We start from the raw sequence: 5,740 nt of genomic DNA, 5'->3' as shown, positions 1-5,740 counted from the left end.
TTAAACATAGTTTATTATTCATATATACATATATGAGATCGATATTCTAATAATAAACAAAATTTATTAAATTGTCTGTCCTATTAGAAAATTACATCCTGAAGATATACATATACATGTGTGTAATACATTACTAAATCATACATGGACTGAGCGAAACATGACCATACACAAAATGCAACCTCAGCAAGGCCAAGCAGCCACGCGACCGGCACATTCCACTGGTATCAGTAACGAAGGCCATGGAAGGAACGCAGACGCAGCATCAGCAAAATACGACCACCTGCAACATGTACATTCTTTCAAGCACCTTGTATGACATTAACACCAAGCAAAAGATCTCGATTCGAAAGATCTCACCACGTATTAACTGAATACCTCAATCTGTACATCGAAAATTCCAGAAACTGGGACGAATGGGTGGAATTAGCCATGTTCTCCTACAATACCTCCGTACACGAAGGAACAAAATTCTCCCCACACGAACTAGTCTTTGGGCACTTAGCCAGAGAACTTACTGGCAAGATGATAACCGAGGAGAATATGGAACCAACATATGCAGAGTATCTCAGAGACCTGTTCGATAAAATCGTCACCGTTCAACAAATGGCAAGAGAAAATCTGATAAAATCCAAATTAAAGTCAAAAGAATACTATGACAGACGAATCAACCCGCAAAATTTCAAAATAGGAGATCTAGTATATCTATTAAAGAAACCCAGAAGAGGAAAATTTTCCGACCAATATTCGGGACCGCATAGAGTGTTAGAAATTTTAGAAAACCAAAACGTCATGATTGAAGTGAAAGGGATTCCGCGAACAGTGCACTTAAATAAGTTAAAATTAGCGCATAACCGAAATAAACAATAAACGAAACGTTTTCAGAAGGTAACACAGTACAGTAGTATGTAGTGTAGTGCTGCTCGTCGAATAATGCGAATAATGGAAACCTAAAAAGAAAAGGAAATTACTATGTACTTTCTAAACATTACTCAAATATAAAATGTATTAATTCAATAAAGTGATTAAAACGGTGAAAGTGAGAAGTACCTTGTGAACAATTAACTATTGTAAAAGGAAGTGTATATGCAAAGACAGGCCATAAGCCCATATTCGTAAAACATAACGTATGACAGCCATCTGAAACAAATGGAAGAATTAACCTCAATTACCTTAATACAAAATATAATAGTACTAAACGATTATAACAATATCGTGGTTAAACCAAAGTAAGTGCGACACTGCTTGTCGAATAGTGCAGATAGTGGAAACCTAAAAACAAAAGAAAGATTACTATTTGTGTTCTATAAAACGTGTTAATTCAATAACATAATTAAAGGCAGTGAAAGTAAAAAGTACCTAGTCTACAATTAATCATTGTAGAAGGAAGTGTACATGCAGGAATTCCGCAGAGATAAATTATGGACCCACTCCGTAGAACATAGAATACGACTGCCAGCTGAAACGAATGCAAGAACTGGCCTCAATTGCCTTGACATATATGAAAAGAAATAATACTATTAAAACTTACAACAAGATTGCCAATTACATTGGGTAGGTGTCTTGCGTGAGCGACATAGCGTGTAGACTTGGAGAATAAAGACGAAGTAACTATGAACATTAATAATATAGTGTATAAGTTCTAATCTATAATACATGAATTAGTCTCGACTTACATTACACGATTATTATTATACCTTACATATAGAAACAGATTTGTAATGCACAATAGCTGTCGCTCACACAATGCACTACGTGCATATTGAATTAATTAACTAAATGATATGTTTATACTCACAAATATAGGATGAATAAAGGTATCTGTAGTAAGTATTTTGAATATAATGAAAACCGGATGATGCCTTACACACAGTAACGCAGCATCGAAGGAATAGGATTTGAGAAACTACAAACGGTAATAATTCAATAAACAAGTTTTAACCAATAATACATAGATTAGCTCAAAAAATTATACTATACAAATATGAAATAATAATAAATCACTAATAATAAATCACATAATTACTAAGCAACAACAGATTAATAGGGAAGATATAGAAATAGCTAATAAAATAGAAATAGGCTAGAAATTAATCAAGATAGATTAGCCGAGCATTAATAATCAAACATGATTAAAATTAGGAATTATCATATTGTGTTAAGCTATTACAGCATTACTATATTAAATTACGTATAAAGAAATAAGGTTATACTACACAGTGGTGACTGGTGACACTATGCACGCATTAGATTAAACCAATTAAACAAAAGCTACATAAATATAAACTACCTTATAATTAAACAGTGAAACGATTCTATTAGTAATTAATACTTTCGACAACGATATAATCCACACGCTATTACATTAAAATAACACACAGTATATATACACATATTACAACAAATACAAAACAATGTTAAATTAAACATACACATTACGACGAACACAAAACAACACCGTTGACACTTCACTAGAACGGAGTTGAAACTAAGTAACAAAACAATTATTACAATATCAAACAAATTTACAAAACACCACACTCTTATTTAAGACGTACACAAACATCCATTTTGGAAATCCGTCGCGAGCGTGAAGCAGTTCTCACGCATGCGCAATGAACTACATGCAATAATTATACACACTAAAATAAATACAGAATAATATTATTCCCACTTCAATTATACGTCAACTGCTAAAACAAAGTCACAAATAATTAACAAATAAATAACAAAACCGCATGAATAAAATTCACCATATACTAGAGACATTCATGAACGGCCATCTTAGATTGTCACGAATAGGGAATAGTCCTTACGCACGCGCAATGAAACACATATACATAAATAATATTAATTTTATTTGAATTACACGTCACCTACTAAAATAAAGTTAAAAATAATTAACAGATAGATAATTAATTCGATATTGGCAAAAGTCACCACATATTAGGGACATCCACCACCAATCAACGCATGTATGTAGTAACTTTAATACCTTACAAATAAATTATATTTCTAATAAAAAAATAATAAAAAGACGGGTACGATAATCTAGACTTAGGCTATCGCGACCCATACGAAGACCCTCCAACACGTTTTTATGCACACAAATTCAAAGAGCGCGTTGTAGATTGTGTGAAATACAAATAACAAAACTCCGACCCGCGATATTTTGTCTGCAATGCATAAATGTCAATCTTAACACGACACAATAACCCCAAAGAAATCTTTTGATGTAAGGAATTGTAGTTCGCGCTGTTGCCCGTTAGGATGGACCAACAACCAATCGCAACTACATCTGCTACGATCAGTCAAATTTCCTTCGGAAATTTGAACACCAAGGGCGGGGGTGTCACGTCCCGCGTTCCGCACGTGACGCCACGAACCAATAACTTATGAATAATTAAACACGACCAATAATAATAAATTAACTAAGAACTAACCAATCAAAATAAAAAGAATTATACGACAGACAATCAAAATGAAATAAATGAATCAATAAGAAGAAACACTACAACCAATCAGCAATGACATATAAAATACAAATAAAATGAAATAATTAAATGAACCAATAAATAAAACAAGCCGCGATTCAAATGTATGAGATTTCTCTGCGAAAACACATGTATATACACACACGTGTATGCATATCTGTGTGTGTGACCTACTTCGTGAATCTGAATAATTGGTAATCTAATAAAATATAAAAGAAATAAAATATACTACACTACATCAGCATTCTAATAAAAGCGAAAATTGTATACAAGATTACTCTGCGACACACACATATATAGATATACACATGCGTACGCGTATCTTTGGGAAAAATTCATAATATATATATGTATGTATGTATACGTTATTAAACCATTAAAACGCAAAGAAATAAATATATAGAATTACATTTCTACGAACCTAGAGAATTATATACGAAATCCACATTATGGAATATTCAACCAATTAACGATCTGAGAAACAATGAGAATAACAATACACGCACATATACATATGCATATATATATTTTACATAATGGAAAATTACATTGTGAAATGTATATATATATATATATATATACAAAAATTATTATATCGAACAACTACTCATCTAATATGCAAAACCACCTTGTAAAAATTACATTACTGAACATTCAACTAAACCAACTGAAGATTTAATATAATAATATATAATAATATAATAATATATATATATATACATAGATATGTGAAATAGCGTTGTATATAACCGGAAACAATACAAATGTCACACGACTTCTTCAACAACTTCGACTCTTCGTTCCTGCCGACAACACCTCACACGATGACTGCGTCTTCTAGGGCCACTTACGGATTCTTTACAATTCTTCTTCTTCTTGCACTGAAATATCATATGCAGTGAATAAAATACGAAAGAAGCAGGATGAACTAAATAAAAGGGAGTAATCGTTACCAGTTAGAATAAAAGGGAGTAATCGTTACCAGTTAGAATAAAAGGGAGTAATCGTTACCAGTTAGAATAAAAGGGAGTAATCGTTACCAGTTAGAATAAAAGGGAGTAATCGTTACCAGTTGAATAAAAGAGTAAGAGAGTAATTGTTAGCGGTTCGGGAGAATTTAGCGAAAAAAAAAGAAGAGTCAGATTAATTGTTAGCGTTAGCGTTAGCGATTAATTGTTAGTGGTTCAGTTAGAACAATCAGAGTAATTGTGAAAAGAGAGTAACTGCCATTAGTTGGTTCAGTTAGAATATAGTCAGAGAAATTGTTAGCGTTCGGGAGAATTTAACGAAATTAAAGAAGAGTAATTCAGTTAGAATAAAGAAATAGGATAGAGCAATTGTGATTAGTTGGTTCAGGAGAATTTAGCGAAAATAAGGAGAGTAATTGTAGTCGTTCAATTGAATTTGAGTGAGTCTGATATCAGTTCGTTCAGTTGATTTAATTAGAATTTAAGTTAGGATTAGAGAATAATTGTTCGTTCCAGTTCGAGTTTAAGAGTTACGAGATATAAATGTTATTAGTCAGTTCGAATTATAAAACAATTGTTATTAGTCAGTTAGAATTAAAACAATAGTTGGCTCAAGTTTTTGTGTTAGAATTTCGAATTGTTACACTGTTTGTGTTGTGTTGTGTTGTGTTACAATGATTGTGTTTATGTTGTTTACACTGTTCAAATTAAATAAACATTAAAACGAAAAATTATAGAAGTGTCGATCTTTGTAAAACCGGAATCACCCCAGCGGCCTGCCCGTTCATCAGCGGAGGCCAACGACAGGTGAGCCGACTTTAATTATTATTAATAATTAATAATTAAAATAATAAATAATATCAATGATTAGTATAATTCGTCATTAATTCCGCCAGTAATAATTATTTATAACATAATTGTTCATTCCAAACAATCATCTCCCGTGCTAGTATTCCTGCGCATAGCAGGTTAGCCGAAACGTGGAGATTGTTGACCAGTGGCCTAAACTCCGATCAACGCTACATAATCTAACAAGAAATATCTAATTGAAACAGTCCATAGACTGTTTCTGGTGGCAGCGACTACTACATTGTTCAAAACTTCAAAATTTGGATAGCGAAACGTAACAATATCGTAATACTATATAACGTTATACGTTACAACGTAATACTATATAACGTTATACGTTATAACGTAATACTATATAACGTTACACGTTGTATAGTAATAGTATATAACGTTACACGTTGTATAGTTATAGTACATAATGATATAGCT

At 32.3% G+C, this 5,740-nt stretch overlaps 1 long non-coding RNA gene across 3 annotated transcripts; it reads right to left on the bottom strand.

The window, feature by feature from the left end:
• Positions 1 to 377: 377 nt before the first annotated feature.
• On the bottom strand, positions 378 to 4,428 carry LOC126928191 (uncharacterized). 3 transcript variants are annotated; one of them, XR_007716414.1, is made up of 4 exons: positions 2,433 to 4,428; positions 1,799 to 1,906; positions 1,532 to 1,611; positions 378 to 1,459 (listed from the first exon to the last, which is right to left on the bottom strand). It is a non-coding gene; the product is annotated as an uncharacterized LOC126928191 (long non-coding RNA). The 3 variants fall into 3 exon arrangements; XR_007716415.1 differs by lacking the exon at positions 1,799 to 1,906 and having other exon boundaries at positions 379 to 1,459; XR_007716416.1 differs by lacking the exon at positions 1,799 to 1,906 and having other exon boundaries at positions 379 to 1,459; positions 2,440 to 4,428.
• Between the last annotated feature and the right edge of the window lie 1,312 nt (positions 4,429 to 5,740).

This window comes from Bombus affinis, unplaced genomic scaffold, assembly GCF_024516045.1.
Source record: "Bombus affinis isolate iyBomAffi1 unplaced genomic scaffold, iyBomAffi1.2 ctg00000657.1, whole genome shotgun sequence".
NCBI lineage: Eukaryota > Metazoa > Arthropoda > Insecta > Hymenoptera > Apidae > Bombus > Bombus affinis.
The sequence above is the reverse complement of the archived record's forward strand: the minus strand, read 5'-3'. Positions and strand labels throughout refer to the sequence as shown.